Source organism: Microtus pennsylvanicus, chromosome 8, assembly GCF_037038515.1.
Source record: "Microtus pennsylvanicus isolate mMicPen1 chromosome 8, mMicPen1.hap1, whole genome shotgun sequence".
Taxonomy (NCBI): Eukaryota; Metazoa; Chordata; class Mammalia; order Rodentia; family Cricetidae; genus Microtus; species Microtus pennsylvanicus.
The window spans coordinates 90,684,481-90,701,374 of NC_134586.1; the positions used below are offsets into that span (position 1 = coordinate 90,684,481).

The window sequence follows — 16,894 nt, forward strand, 5'->3', positions numbered from 1 at the left end:
GATAGATGGGTAGATAGAGTCACAAATATATAAAGATGAGTAGATTAGTAGATATATGTCAGATAGATAAATGGAAGGACAGATGCTAGGTATTTGCCAGAAAGATGGTATGTGACAGCTAGACAGACAGACAGAAAGATAAATAGACAGGTCAAAATGAGAGAGATGATAGATGATAAATTGACGCTATTTTATGTGGCATCTTCCTTTATACTTTTGTCCCAGAAGAAATAAATTTAAAAAAAAAAAACAAAGAGGCTCAACCCCAGAACCCAGTCTTACAGCAGTTAATTAGCCAGGTAAAATCTAATCGCCAAGGTGATCAGAAGGGACCGTTGTTCGTCCATTCCTGTCTTCCTCCTGCCCTCTGGATAAGTCACAGCACCTTGAACTTGGCTTAGAGGCTACAGCATGATCTAGCTGCAGCCCCACTCCCCAGGCTCCTCCCAGAAATTTTTCTACAACCTTCTCCCAATGCTTCGCACTCAATTCTCAGCTTGGGATTCTCTTGCTCCAATCCTTCCTAAATGAATTCCTATTCATCCCTTAGAATAAAATGTCTTCTCTTTAGTGATCTCAAGCAGTCCCCACACTTATAAAACTGGCATCATAAAAACCCACAAGACAACCCCTGCCTGGTGTGTGTTATTTATTGACCTCAAAGACCGGAATGTGGAAACCTGCTTGCCAGACCCGAGCACAACCCGAATGCACAAACCACAGCCTTTAACCACAAAGTCTCCCATTTCTTTGGCCAATTATCATTTTTACCTCAAATAAATCATAGGGAATGCTTTTATGTTTACCTTGGCACATGAATCAGAGTTTTAGGAAGCCAGACTTTTCCATAGCAGAAGAAAAGGAAAAAAGATGCAAGCAGCCAGATGTACTCGGCTGGCTACCTTATATCTGCAAACACTACTTGTTGGTTTGTGTCTTCTTGACCAAAAATAAAAAAGTCCTAACACACTGGACAAGGAGGCTCACATTAATCCCAGGCAGAGGTGGGTGTATCTCTGAGTTTAAGGCCAGCCTGGCTTAGAAATCAATTTCCAGGATAGCCAGGGCTGCATGGAGAAACTTGCTGAAGAAAACAGAAGAAGAAGGATGAGGAACAGGAGGAAGAGCAAGAAGGAAGAGGTAGTTGACACGGCAAATGAATGAAATGGTTCTTCGTATCTATTTCAATTCTATGGCACTAGCTCGCTCTCACTACCTATAACCTTAAATGGATCACTGAGAGCCCTGTCTTTAAGGAACAGCAAGATAATGGTGACAGTCATGATTGACCTTCAGGTCAGCACACTTTGTTAACCCTGATGTGATGGTTAGTTTATATATGTCAACTTGACTGGGTACCCAGATATTTAGTCAAACAGTTTTGTCAGCATTTCCATGGGGGTTTTGATTAAGATTAACATTCAGACGAGCAGCAAATTGCCATCGACTGTGTACTGGACTCATCAAATTGCTTAATGTCTGTCTCTTCCTGTGCACGTGCACGCACACACCTGCCTTTTCACCTCTGTATCTGTCACCTTTACCACGGGATACCCAGATCCTAGCAAAGTATACATCACCAACCAGGTACTCAAATTCTTGTAGATCAGAGATCTGACCACATACAATAATGATTAGTTTTAATGAGCATCCAATAGATGATCTGCTAATGGTAAACAGGACATTTCATTCATTTGGAAGGTCCCCAAGCTCACTGAAGTCAGCTGCTATAAACACGGATTGCTTAATTGTAGCACTGTTGGCTAAAAGCAAGCAGACCATAAGCCTTTATCATTCAACACTTGTGCAATTAAAGGCAATATTTATCCAGTATCTCTTCCAAGAAAACCGTGGTCTAAGACTGTGCAGGATTCCAAAGAAAGTGAGGCAACCCCCATCCCAAACAAAGAAGAAAAAAACCTTACAATCTAGGCTAGTAACTATTTTTAGGTTATTAAAGATTACTTTTATAATATGCTCATCCTGCAAAGTTTCAAAAGGTAGTGAAGAGTAAGCAGGCGGGAGTTCCCAGTCAGCTTTTGTGTAGCCTTACACATTCTGAGCATTTTACAGTGCTCATCCCAACTCTTATTCCAGCCCTGCTTCCTATAATAGCAGAGCCTTGGAAAAGGAAAATAAACAAACAAACAAACACATTCTCTTGGTCCTCTCCTATTTACTACTCCCCTCCCATTGTCCCCACTCAGCACCAGACCAAGGTCAGAATGCAAAAATCAGCTTTCTGGGCTGCTCATCTGGTGGAATACTCGCCTAGCATAGGCAAAATCTGGGTTTCCTTCCCCAGCTCTTCATAACCAGGGCATAATAGTAGATGCTTCTCATCCCAGCACTCGGGAGATGGAGACAGGAAGTCCATGAGTTTCAAGCTATGGGTCAGCTACATAATAGGTGTGAGGTCAACCTGGGATACTTAAGACTCTGACTCAAAATTGAGAGGAAAGTAAATGTGGGGGAGAAAAGTTGACTTCAGAATAAAATCCAAATTCAGCCACCTCTAAGGACTCTCAATTGGAAATGAGGGAAAAGTGGGGTAGAAAGGTAGGTTTGGAATGAGGAGACATTTGGCTATGTCCATGTGCAAGCCTTGTCCCCTCGATCCTACCATCTCTACCCTGTTGTGATTTATCATGATCAAGAGGTCCTGAGGACTGCGATGAGACAAGCCTGTGGAAAGATCCTTCGAACACTAAGTTAGGGAATGTGGCTGTCACCGTGACTCTAACCAGGTATTACACAGTTAGCATCCTGAGCCATGCGCATATTTACCTTGAGTCTTCAAATCCACAAAGATCACATCTCGGATGCCACCTGCCCTCCAAGCCTGAGGCTCTGAATTTAATGAATTTGATTCAGAGATAAAGTAGTCTATGTTTTTTTTCCTAGGTTTCTCATATATTATCTGGAAACAATGGTAATGTTTGCCTAGCTGGTGATTTTTAGGTCCTGTTTACCTTCCATTCAAATGGGTCAGTCAGTAGTTGAGAAGTGACTCGGAAAGACAAGAGCATTTAAATTCTGATCTGCATGGTCCCTCTTAAGGTTAAGACGCAGAACGTGAAGTCACTTAATAACCACAGACCTCCTCTGCCAGTCAGCCCACCAGACTCAGTGTGAGATCCCACTGAGGGAAGACACACAGCGCAGAGCCTCCCCGTGGCTCTCCAGGAAGACTGCTGCAGACAGACTTCCAGCTTTACATCTCCCTAGCTGGGTGGCTTAGTCTCTCACTCTCCTCACGTAAAACAGAGCAATGACAGAAGCTGACCTCCTGTGGCTATCCTTGGGAATGAAAGGAGTTAATACGTGTAAAAAGCCTTGGTAACAATATTAGCAATCTAAATCTTCGGAGCTACCCGGAAAGGACAAGTGACCTCCATCAAGGAGCCACAAAGAAGCCTTCACCAGGGTTGGACGTCCATTCTCTCTGACTCCTTATACATATTTCACACAAGAGGGCTCGGGACGTAGCCCAGTTGGTAGAGTGCTTGCCCAGCACCATATAAACCAGGCATGGTAGCAAGCATCTGGAATTCTAGTATTCAGAGGCCAGTCATAAGTTCAAGGTCATCTTTGACTATATAATGAGTTTGACACTAACCTGGACTACAGGAGACCCTGCCTCAAACTTTTAAAAGGGATATGTCTCACTAGAGACACGCTAAGGCTCCACCATCCCAGTGCCTGAGAAGCAAGAATAATAAATAACATGACCCATCTTCCTCTCTGCCTGAACCTATCCTAGACAGCTAGTGATAGGTTCCCTCCTAGTGAAACCTCAGGCCACCATCTGGCTGGCCTCTATCAGACTCCGAAAACACCTAGAGGACCGCCATGCACTGCAAGCTCTCACATCAAGACTGCAGAAAAACAAAGCACACAAGTCCTCCATCTTCACATGAGACAATCCCCAGCAAAGCACTTAGCAGAGTATCAGGCAGCCAATAAATGTTATCTATTTCAAATGTTACCTATTTTAAAAGGAAGAGGAGGAAAGCCCTGGGTTTCCTGCTCTCCCCAAGCTAACACACATCCCAACACCACATGCCACACACCCGAGAGCAGACTGGAGTCTGTAGAAGAGAGAGAAGCCATGCTTTTTCTGTAGAGGGTTACTTCCTCTCCAAGGAAGACTTCCTCAGACAGAAGACCAGGAATCTCCTTATCTCCCCTTCCCAAGAAGAAGAGGGGGAGAAAAGAGAAGACCCTTAGTTGGGCCTCTGCTGGCAAACCCAGATGTGAGAGTTACTTTTAACTGTCAATTTGTCACAGTCTAGAATGACCTGGAAGAAGGACCTCTGAGAATGTCTGTGAAAGACTGTCTCAGTCAGAGTCATGGATGTGGGATGACCTGTCCACTGTGGGCAGCATCATTCCCTGGCTTGGGGTCCTGCACTGAATGAGAAACCAAAAAGCTAGCAGAGCCCGGGTAGATGTGTCCCTCTTTGTGCTTGACTGTAAATATAAGGAGACAAGTTCTCTCAGTCACAGGCTGCTGTGACTTCTCTGCCACAACGGGCTAGAGCTATAAGCCATATACACTGTCAAGCTGAGTCACATATCAGAGTATCAGAAAAGCCCAGAATTTTAACAGTGCTGAACAAATTCAAGACAGCTTCGGACTTTCCAACTTATTTTCCTAGGTAAACCGCACACCTAGGCTGCCTTCTCTCGTGGCTGTGTTTAGGCAGTGTCGGCTCCCACACAAAATCCCGTTAATTTCCTTAGCATGTTCACACAACAGGCTTTAGATGCAGAGATCTTAATCACTTCAGTACACCCTTGTCTCCATCCCAACCCTGACAACTTCTGGTCCTGAAACGACAAACAGTGTAAGAGGAGAAGCAAGGAAGGCAACTGTGAGGCCGGACTAACTGGGGCGTCCTTCACTGGGGCTGGCCGCGTGCACTCTGAATGAATCGGCCTCCTGAAAGAGCTCAGGACCCGGGGACATAGTTCAAGTCCAGAATCGGCAGATATTCTTGCAAACCAGTATCTTTAGCGGGAGGCAAAGAGGAGGGGGCAAATGCTTGCTTCCTGCTTACCTGGGCAGGTATTTGCAAGGTCTAGAGGAGTAACCCACAGTCCTAACCCGACGGTTATGCAAATAGTCTAAGCAAATAAATGCAAAGGGTGGGAAGGTTTCTCTCCAGATTCCCTCCTCACCTGTCTCTCTGCCTTCAGTAGACAAAGCGAAAGAGAAAACTCAACAGCTTGGAAGAACCACAAACCCACTCTCCCAGTAGGACCAGAAGGAACACCTCCGTCTTTCTCCTTAAACACCAGGGCCCCTCAAGTCACTCTTACGGGTGGAGAATTGAGCTATCGCCTTGGATGAGACAGGTGTGTACGGAAGGGGAAACCAAGGACGCAAAGGGTGCTCCTATCCCAAATCAGACAAGAAGAGATGGGGTGGGGAATAGAGGGGCACAAGGGGACATAAGCTCTGCAATGCGAAAGGCGTCCCAGCCAGGCTCGCCGCGGCCCCTGCCGGCAGGTCTGACTAGTTCCAGGCACCTCTTGAGGTCTGATAGGAGCCACCAGCAAAGATGAAAGAAATTAGAGTTCCTGACCCTGAGTGCCCACCTCTCGCCACAACTGCGGATTCAATTGCGGGAACTGTGGATACCATTCCATATGAGCCCAGTGACCCCCAAGCCGCCCCACCTAGAGCGCACTGACTGTTACCGGGCACAGCGCTGCACCAGGGCAAGAGCCCTGGGTACGCTCTCGCCTGCAACTGTCGTGGGGCGCCTTGTAACACTGCAGGGCAGAGGGGAGGGGGAGAGATGGCAGAGAAGGCGGAGCGGGAGGCCCGGGAAACACTAACATTTGCCAGGAAAGCGCCTCCTCCCGAGAAAGGAAAGGAAGGGCTTCCCGGCTTAGGAAACGCCCCGGGGATGCCCCCCACGCGAGGTGCCGCCTTTCCTTGGCTCACCCATCCTCTACCCTCCAGTCGGTCCTGCACTTCACCTCCTATCCCAAAAGCCGATCCTAGCGCCCTTTCTCAGGCGTCCAAAGAGACCCACACTCGGTTTGGGCAATCTGCAGCTTGCGCAACAGGCAGAGTCAGGTTCCAGCGACGGCAGACTCCCGGCTCCCGGACTGGAGGATGGGGAGGAAGACGCAAGCCAGGCGCCCAGCAGGATGCAAAGTCCCTAGTCAACAATGACCTGTGAGGTCGTGCACCCGCCACCTGAGCCACCAGGGACTGGAGCAGCAAAAGATAGGGAAAGGTACAATAAAGTTGAGGGGTCGCATGGAGAAGTGACACGGACGCACGGGGAGGTGGGAACCCGAGCAGGTACCTGCAGGAGTCTGGAGTCCTGGCGCGTCTGGCTGGCTGGGCTCTGCGACGCCGCCTGCCCGCGCTGCAGGGATCCGGCCTCTCCGCGCGGCCCCGCGCCCGCCGCGGCGGCGGCAGGAGAGCGGGTTAGCCCGCGCGGGTCGCTGAGTCCACGGATCCCGCCCGGCGGGAGCTGGGTGCCTAGAGAGGCGGGCGGGACCGGGCGGGACCGGGCGGGGCCAGCCTCTCAGTCAACGCCCCGCTGCTCTGTGCTCCTCCCGCCGCCTGGCGTCCAGCTCTCAGCCAGGGTTCCCCCTGCCCGAGGCGCGGTGCGGCGCTCGCGCACACGGACAGATTTGGATTGAGGGGGTCCCACTACGAGCCCCATGCACCGATGGTTGGACCCAGACACAGCAGTGAGAGACTAGCACCGCGATTCAGCCCCAAACGCAGAGTCACCTCGGGAGTGTCCCGCCCTGCCCCAGAGGGAGGTCAAGGTCACGTCCCACGCCACCCACCTTGCGCGCGCCTGAGAGAACCGCAGTCCAGCTGAAGAATAATAACCTCTCCCATGGCAGGAACAAAATGCATCTCGAAAGTCGTAGCCAAAGCAACACTTTGCAGAATTGCCAGGGTTTTCTTGAGCTGTTACGAGGTCCCAACTTGTTTTACAACAAAGTGTGAAAGAAGAAACGACCCCGTTTCTGCCACTATTTGCCACCACCCGCTCCCTGAAGATTCATACACAGTGTGGAATGAGATGATTTGTTTCTTTCCTCGACTTACCAAGTCAGAAGAAATGGCTGGACACATGCACCAAGCGTATAAGCAACATAAGGAGAAAGGAAAGGAACTGAGTGGAAAGGGGAGGAATGGGAAAGGGAGTCACTGGGAGATGGCTCCGGCCAGGGTTGAAATAACAACCAAGGACCTCTGCAAGGGCAGCGTGTGGTCCAGAAGACACGCCTGGCCGCTCTGCACTGGCACTGAGCGAAAACACAACCAACAGCCCGGAAGAGAAATGGGACGCGTGGGGACCCACCCCCGCGCTCCCCCTCCCACCCCCAAACTGCAGATTTTTTAAGTTGTGCAGACATGCAACCGTTCGTCAAAGCCAGCTGCTCGGAGTTGTAGGCTCCCAGTGTTCTCAGGGTTCCCACCAGACATCACAAGCTCTGCTGGAGCCCAACGCCCCTAACCCGGACTTGATGACAATCACCTCAGACAGGAACCTAGCCAAACCTGGCATCTTTACAGGGGAGACAAGAGGGATCCACACAAAAGAAGAAAGATGCTTTTCTGACCTCGTAGAAGCACCCTGTGGTGTCTGAGGGCTTTCTGTTAGTTCCTTCTCTATCAAAACCCATGTTGAGAGTCAGAGGGAAAAGAGCACTAGGTTTCAAACAGGAGAAGCCTACATTGTATTTATCTGTATGTGTATGTGTGAATGCATTCACACCTTAGCATGTGGAAGGGAAACTCGGAGGACAACTTTCAGGGATTGGTTCCCAGCTTCCTGTGGATTGAACTCAGGTGGTCAGGCTTGGGGGCAAGTGTTTCACGAGTCCCTAACTTAGAGGAGAGGGTCCCAAGCAGCTGGCAGAAGACACTGAAAACCCTGGAGACCCTGGCTCAGAGAAGGCAAAATGAGGATGCAGGCCACAACAGAGCTTATTTGGACTTCTGTCCCTAATATCTTCATTATTTGGTCCCGCTCAAGCCTCTTCCTCTGGAGTCACAGGAAACCGAAGGCATTTGTCTGCTCTGCTCTTGCACGTGTCTGTGAAAGGTAATTTTCATAAACAATTCACCATCTTTAATCTAAGATCTAAATTATTCTAAATGTTTGCATTATATCAGCATCATGGGATCAGTGCTCCCTGATCTCCCCCAGCAGTTAGCTACCCGAGCTTTTGAAAGAACAGTGTTTAGCCCCCCCCCTCAGAAGGACAAGGACAAATCACCAGTCCACGGCCTGTGGAAGGCCTCTGTAGTGCGGAGTGGGCAGTGGGTCCTTCTCCTGAGATCTGGGTGGCACCAGTGTAGAGAAGAGATTGCACAATCAGACATTGTCAGGGACGGTCCCTTCAGGAGCCACGTACAGAAAGGGCGAGCATGCTTGAGCAGAGTGTGCAGGAGGCCACCGGTTTGAGTCGGTAGGTCTGCCACTCTCCCTCTCCTCTTCCTGGATCCCATGTGAAGAAGCCACACAGTCCTTCAGTTCTGGTTTGTCACCTGTAAGGGAAATTCCTTCTCACCTGGGGCCCAAGTAAAGTACATGAAGCAAGAAACAGGAAAGTGCGTTTGCTCCAGAAAGTTCATGCAGACAGATAAATTCATTCTCTCTCTCTCTCTCTCTCTCTCTCTCTCTCTCTCTCTCTCTCTCTCTCTCTCTCTCTCTCTCTCTCTCTCTCTCTCTCCCGTAACCACGAACTCATACACTCACATCCGTCCTCCACCCACACAAAACTGTCCTTGATTTTTCTCTCTCAAAGTCCAAATAGCAGAAAACAAACCCGACATCACCCCTGAAGGTCAGACGGTACCAGTTCATCTCTTAGATAGGGACAGGTCTACAGGTAGGAATGAAGATGCTCTCATTTCAGGCAACAGGGAGTGTACACTGGTAACAATGCTCAACATGTTGGTGCCCCTTACTTATCCCCTCCACACTGTACCCTGCTGCATGAATGTCACTGTACCCAACAGGAGTGCATAAAACGCCTCCCTCAAACCACCAGGCTACTGGAGTCTGCCTGCATCAGTGATACCCTATTCCCAATTGCCTAGTCCTTCCCTGCACAGATGGCTGCTTGGACCCCACTAACAATTAAGATCCTCTAGGATGTTCCTTCTCCCTCGTGGGCTATGCATCTCCTCTCTACCAGACCTCAGCACCCTGGGCTTCCCCGCTACACAGCCCCTAACAGGCTGACTTTTAACTGTCTATCTTCCGCTGGTTAAGGAGCTCCTTGGTAACCACATTTCAGGAACCTTCTGGAGGATCTTCATGTTCGTGCAGTGAATGACTGAAGGCTCTGTCGCGGGGCCCACAAATTCCATCTGCTCCTCGTGGGTACTTCGGTCTTTTGTTTCTATGCTGCCTTTTGCCAGGTAGAAAGAAAGCATGAGCCTTCACAACTCTCATTCTGCTTGGTTGCTGGGAAGCTTGGAACTAAATTTATATAAATTAAATTTAGCTCTTAATTAGCTGAAGTGTTCTTGCTACAGATTATTTCAATGATAAGCACGCCTCCTTTACGGAACAATGGTACACTTACCTATTGCCTTTTGATGTAGTATGTTATTGTTGTTGTTGTTGTTGTTTTAACAGACTTTAAAGTTTCATGTTCTTAAAGGTCCAAGGACTTGAATTCTAATTCCCCTTTGCCTCTGACAAGCTCGGCAGTATTTCTTCCCTGGCTAGCTCTTTGGATTTGGACCATATGATATTCATGGTCTTTGCCAGCTCTAAAAGCTTTATACTTCTATAGATAAAAGGAGAGAGAGTTTATAAATTCTTAATGAAAGAACCCCAGGACAGAATATGGCTCAAGTCTCTAGGCACAAAGGCATATACCCCTTAGGTACCTGGAGACGCCCTTCAAGAACCCCAGAGAACCAGTCAAGGTGAGTTCTACAGAGCATAGTGCCCTGGCAGAAGGCCTTGGTTAATACACACTGCACTCCCTGGGGTGCTCACTGGGCCAGACAAAGACTTTGACAGTCAGGCCATGAAATGCCCTAAGGTAGTGACCCTTCAGGTGGCTGCACTTGACTTATACCCACCTCTCAGGCTTTTCACATCTTTCTGTCTGCGTTGCTCAGCCCCTCATCGGTCTTCCTATGTCAGCCATCCTGACCTCTGAACCTTGGCCTTGCCTCTGCCTTGCTTTTTAATGTTTCCCTTCTGCACTTAAAAAGTAATCATACTTCATGCGCAAAGTAAAGCCCAGTGTCACTCATCCGAAATGGCTTTCTCTCACTCGTTCTTATGGTGTAGATGGGAACTGTCCCCCAAAACTTTTTTATGTTGAATGTTGTAGCTCAAGACCCCGCTGAGAGTTAAAGAACTACAGGATGGGTTCTACACCTTAGGATAGGAAGGAGCCCCCATCCCTGTCTCTCTTTCTCCCTGTTTCCTGCTTCCATGTACTTTCCCACCACCATGTTGTTCCACCTTGCCACAGGCCCAGAAACAATGTGGCTCAGAACACTGAAATGTGAGCTAAACTCATCAGTCCCCTCTAACTCATTTATGACAAGGGTTTTTTCCCCCCACGGAAATTACAAAAGTAACTAATACTGCAAAATTGATTCCAGAAGCAAGGTCAGGGCTGTGACTAAGCCTGGCCATGTGGTTCTTAGGACTTCATAAATGGTTTGGGGAGGGGATAATCTGGTAGAACTTGGACACAGAGCCTTAAAAATATTCAAGACTGTTGTAAATGTAGCTTGAATGTGACCTTTTGTGGAGGTTTGAGAGTTTCAGGACTCTGATAAAAGGTGGGTGGAAGGATTGGGCTCACATGGGGCTGCTTTTGTAAACACACGCAATGCCAGTCATCAGGTCATAGAGGTTTCCCCACAGATTTCAAGGGTCAGTTAGGGATCAAACACTATATGATAGCATCAGAGTCCCCACAGAGAAGACAATATATAAACTGCAATAGAAATGCCAGAATATTGGAGATGCCAAGTACATGCAACAACCACCTAGCCAAGTCATAGGCAAGAAGTGGAGTCAGCTTAGAAAAAGACCATGTGGGCTATAGCCACCAAGGCCATAGAGGGGGCTTTTTAAAACAATACTCAGGAGCTCCCGTCATGACTCCTTATACCCTGGATGCTAGACATGGAGCTGCAGGATTTAGTGTTTGCCATATTGGCTTTTGTTCTTAGTTGGGTCTCACCCTTTGGTATTTTCTTATTCCTCCATTTTGAAATGAGCATGACTACTCTGTGTTTGTGTGTCTTGGAATAAAACCTTTCTCCTTCACTTTACAGGGAATCACAGCTAAAGAGGTTCCTTGGGTCTCAGCAAACACTTTGGACTTGGCCTTTTGAGTAATGTTGGAACTTTTAAGACTCCGGGGACTCTAGAAAGTGGACTAAATACATCTTGCATGATGAAAAGCAACCATTCTTTGGGGGCCAGTGGTGGAACAAAATGCCTCCTGAGGGTCATGTTTTCAGCACGTGCTCTCCAGCTAATGGTGCTATTTTGGTAAGCGATGGAAACATCAAAGATGTTTAAGACAGATAAGGAAAGTCACTGTGGGTATTGCATTGACGGTTACGTCTGATCCCTGGTACCTTCTTTGCCCTGTGCATCCTATTCGCTATGAGATGAACCACCTACTCCTTTACGTGCTCCAGCCACCATGATATTCCTCCTCACTACGGCCTCAGAATCAAAGATGCTAACGGCTATGGACTGAAGTCTTTGAAACCATGAGTGTCTTGGTGAGTGTTCTATTGCTGTGAAGAGACACCATGACCACAACAACTTTTATAAAGGAAAACATTCAATGGGGGTGGCTTACCTTTTCAGAGGTTTACCCCATTATCATCATGGTGAGACATGGTGGTGTGCAGACAGACATGGTACTGAAGAAGTAGCTGAGCGTCCTGCATCTTGACTTGCAGGCAACAAGAAGTGGTCTCCGACACTGGGCATGGCTTGAACATATATGAGACTTCAAAGACGTCCCCCACAGTGACATATTTCCTCCAGTAAAGCCATACCTCCCATAGTGCCACTCCCTTTGGGGGCCATTATTTTTTTAAACCATCACAATGAGCTAAACTAAATCTTTCCAGGACTGAATAAGTGACTCAGCAAAAGAGAGCACTTACTGCTCTTGCAGAGGACCCAGGTTTGTTTGCTTTTTCCAGCACCTTGGTTACGTGACACAGAGCGAGTTCCAGAAAATTCAATACTCTCTACTTCCAACGGCACTTGTACCCATGTGATACACATAAACTAATACAAGCACAAGCACACACACACAAATAACGACATTTTTAAAGATAAATCTTTCCCCTCTTGTGTCATTTGTATCAGTATTTTGCCCCATCAATGAGAAAACTAACTGATGTCCTCATGGGAAAAATGTAATTGTTTTCTCTGCTCCTCCCCATTATACTTTATGCAAAACTCATTCAAGTTACCCTCTTGTACTACTGTGCATTTTTTTTTCATTTGGACGGAGTCTCTTGTGAGCTCCTTAAGGGCAGGAACTATGTGATGCCATTTATGTCAGTATCTTCAGAATCCATTAAGGATGCTCAGTGCACTAAGAATGAAGCAGATGATGGCTAGTTGGATACATGGACCTTTCTGAGACTGCATAGAAAGACTCAGAAAATTGCATATGTTATGGTTGTTAGCTTGGTGTTTTTGTGGGACTCCTGAGAGTGGGAGCAGGGGTGTCTCTGACTCTTTCACCTGCTCTTGGGATCCTTTTCCTCCTACTGGGTTGTCTCACACAGACTTAATATGAGGGATGGTGACTCATCTTATTGTATCTTTTTAAAAATAATTTATTTATTTTTATTTTAGGTGCATTGGTGTTTTGCATGTATGTTTGTCTGATCTTGGAGTTACGGACAGTTGTTAACTGTCATGTGGGTGCTGGGAATTGAACCCAGGTCTTCTGGAAGAACAGTCGGTGCTCTTAACAGTTGAGCCATCTCTCAGTCCCATCTTATTGTATCTTGTTCTGCCATGTTCAGTTGATATCCCTGTGTAGCTGTCTCTTTTCTGGAGGCAAGTGGAGGAAGGGTGGTTCTGGAGGAGAGGAGAGGGGGACTCAGAGGAGTAGAGGGAAAAGAAACTGTGGTCAGGATGTATTGTATAAGAAAAGACTAAATCTTAAAAAGAAAATAAAATTATGCAAAAAATCAAGCCAAAGGCATCAAAGGCCACCAATGTTAACTTCCTAATTTTACCCCCCAAGGGAGTTCTGCACCTTTAATAGCCTTCATTTGTGGGCTGGGACTTAGGGTCTAGCTCTTACTCTAACTACAAAAGTGAAGGGTATCTCTAGGACAGAGACTGCGGAACACATCCAAGCGGGCTTTCTGCTTTCTCAGTAGCACTATCTACAGTCACTGCCTGAGTGACTGATTCTCCCCTCTCATCTGGAAAGATTCCAGTTTTAAACTGAAAGTCCAACATCCCAGGAACGGCACCATCAGTCCAGGGCAAACCGGGACAGTTGGCCATCTTCCTAGGTATATTTCTGTGGAAGATAAAATTTTCGTATCCTGGCATTCCATGAGCTGCAGGAAGGCATATAACTGAAGTCTTCGCAGTGGGACATTGGTGGAAATGGTGAGTTCAGTTTCTTGAACATATCCTCAGAGGAAGTAGGGAAAGTCCCTACTCCCTTCAGACTTCAGTCTCTTTGAAATGCAAAAAAGACAGCTGGACATAAACTTGCTATCTGTATCTACAAGTAAAAGCCATGTAAGAAAGGAAGGCAGTGCAAGAACACAGGCAAGAACTGGGTCATCTGAGCCCTGAACTTCCTTCATTTAACCAAGGGGAATAAACTTATACCATATTTAAATTATTGCTCTTTGGAGTTTTATGTTACTCGTGGATGAATTCCATGTGCTCCTGTAAGTGTGTGTACATGTTTGTGTGTGTACAGGTGTATGTGCATGTGTGCTCACATTTATGTGGAGGTCAGAGGTCAACATCATGTGTCTTCCTATATTGCTCACTACCTCATTTTTTTTGAGACATGCTATCACTAAGCCTCAAGCTCACTGATTCAGCTAGACTAGCTGGCCTGTGAGCCGCAGGGATCCTGCTGTCTCTGGGTTGTCATACATAAATGTTAGCATTTGAACTCAGGTCCTTAGGCTTATATGACAAGCACTGTACAGACTGAGCTATCTTTCCCCTGCCAAAGAATGCATACACTTTTATATACAGAGTTCTCCTGTCTCAAATAGCCAATGCAGAGACTGAATATGAATTATAAATACTCGGCCAATAGCTCAGACTTGTTACTTGCTAACTCTTACAGTTAAATTAAGCCATATTTCTATTTTTGCTTTGCCACATGGCTCATGATTTGTTACCTCATTTTTTCACATGTCCTGCTTGCTGGGCAGTTGGCTGGCATCTTTCCTGACTCCATCCTCCTTCTTCCCATCATTCTCAAGTTTGGCTTTCCCTCCCAACTTCCTGCCCAGCTACCAGCCTATCAGCTTTGTAATTAACCAATGAAAGTAATACATATGGATAGTGTAAAAGAGGATTGTTCCACAGTGTACTTTTAATTCATCTAAGTAGCAAACTGTCTTTCATCTGACTCTTCTCTTGGGTTCCATTAAACACGCTGGGATGTTTTAACTCTATCCCTAGTGCTCTATGTGTAATTACTCAGTCTCATTATTTTTTTTTAATTTATTTATTTATTAAAGATTTCTGTCTCAAATGACTTTCCCTGACCGGGAATCGAACCCGGGCCGCGGCGGTGAAAGCGCCGAATCCTAGCCACTAGACCACCAGGGACACGTTCAGTCTCATTATTATCATGTGCCTTATCCATACATGGCATCTATTCTCTAGTGATAGATATATAGAAAATTCCCTAAATTCTTCTTCACAAGCAACCCTGGAACAGCCCTGAACACATTACCTTGTATACCTGTGAGAATTTAAGGGAAATCTATATCCAGAAAGGAGACTGGTAGTCATAGGGTAAGAGTGTGGTTGATGTGTACAGTAAACCATTTCTATATTGATTGATCAATAACCATGTCCTTCCACCTCTCAAGGATCCTCCTGAATTTTCTACCATGCAGAAACCACAAGGCTAATATCTGCACCAGCTAAGGCTGAAGGTACTGAGCTTAATATCTTGATCTTCGCCCATGGGTATTCATATTCTTAGTGTGACCCTTGTGGACTTCAATTTGGCATACAACAACCCGATGTGAAAACCTCCATGAAGACTTCAGTCTGGTTGCTGTCTTATATTTAAGAAATTCCCAGAAACATAGAGCTCCACTGGTATGTCTGTCTATATTATTAAGTTGCATTCTGTTCCATCCTACACCAGCTGTGGAGTCAGCAGGCTGATGATCTTCTGGTTGTGTCAACACTAGACACAGATGTCCCAGCATGTGAAGGATGCGGAGAAAAGCACCTTGAGGTTCAGTGTAGTTCTGTCCCTGCTAGCTCTCTCTATCTCTCTCTCTCTCTCCCTGACCATCACTCTCTCCTCATCTGCAGACATTCTTCCATGAAGATTCAAGTTAAGACAACCGTGTTGCAGAAAAATTTAGAGCCATAGAAATGTCTCTTGATGTCAACCTTCCCATCACGTCAGTGTGGCCTTGAGCTCTCATTGTCTTCTTTCATTTGATGTAAAATGGAGACAATGGTGTTATACTTAACATCTAAACTTCTACATGCCACATGGACCTCTTTGAGCTCCAACAGGGACCCAGAGGCTTAACTGTAGGTCCTTTGCCTCATGTATGCCTCCCACCCAGTGGGAAAAGCCATCTCCCTGACTAGTTCTGACAATTGGGGCACTGTACCCCCCCCCCTCGTGTCCTAAATCTAAAGGATTTTACCTCCCTTCCAGACAACAGAACTACTTAACAAGTCCATCACCTCTTGGCCAAAGATGAGTTAAAGTAGTTTACTTCCTTACCACTGTAAAGCCTGATTCCCAAGTCCTTGTTGGGTCCAGTCTGCTCCTGAGTACCACCCTGTGCAGACCTGTGCAACGTGTGGCATCCTTCTTTCCAGGACTGTGAGCATAAATGACTCGCCGACTGCTGTCAATATCATATGTCCAAGTCCAGTGTTCTGTGCTCATCCATCTCATGCTATGACGGCAGAGGAGCCATAACTGGTAGAGTGGGTGGGAAGTGATCAGAACACATGCTTCCGTAGTTGGCCTTAGCTGTCAATTTGACTGAATTAAGAGATGTTTAGTATGGCCGAGGTGCACCTGCATGTATCTATCAGGTGTTTCCAGAATGGATTGGCATGTGAGAGAGGGACTAAAGGAGAAGGAACAGAGAAACACCTTCCAATGGGTTGGGGGCCCAAATGGAAGGAAGTTGGAAGAGGAGGAAGAAGCTGGCATGCACATGGCAACCTCCATTTACTTCCTAAAAGTGTGAAGATGTCACTGCCGACATCTTCCTCAGACATCAACTATCAGACACCAGCTTCTTTAGCTTCTTTTTTTAGAGTTGTTGGGCCTCGTGAGGCCATGTGTAACTTCCTGAGCCTAGCTCCAGTTTGGAGACCTATCTTTGGCCATGACTTCCGCTTATGAGTGACTCAGCACAGCCCGACCTAAACCCGCCTCTGCCCAACCACCGCTAACGTGGCAGAATAGTATTGGCCCTTATTCCTTACTCCACCTTACCCCATCCCAAGACTCCCAACCCCCCTATCACAACCCTATATAAGTTCCTGCCTAATACAATTAAATGAGATCCTGCTTTGACAGACTCCTGAATCAGTGTGTTTCTCCCTGGTTGGCCAGCAGGGAGGACTGGGTCATCAACACTCACCATCTCGCTCAGCCTCAGGGAGAGACTGGC

General features: G+C 46.9%; 1 protein-coding gene and 1 non-coding gene across 3 annotated transcripts in view; both read right to left on the reverse strand.

The window, feature by feature from the left end:
* The window catches only part of Kcns3 (potassium voltage-gated channel modifier subfamily S member 3), a 46,916-nt gene extending 39,624 nt beyond the window's left edge, over positions 1–7,292 (reverse strand). The window contains exon 1 of one of the 2 annotated variants that reach the window (XM_075984018.1): positions 7,091–7,292. The gene's annotated coding sequence lies outside the window, so the exon portion shown is untranslated. Of the gene's footprint in view, positions 1–6,326; positions 6,638–7,090 lie in introns of those variants that run through there. The other variant, XM_075984017.1, reaches the window with a different exon arrangement.
* Positions 7,293–14,765: 7,473 nt separating this feature from the next.
* On the reverse strand, positions 14,766–14,837 carry Trnae-uuc (transfer RNA glutamic acid (anticodon UUC)). The gene has a single exon. It is a non-coding gene; the product is annotated as a tRNA-Glu (tRNA).
* Positions 14,838–16,894: the final 2,057 nt, after the last annotated feature.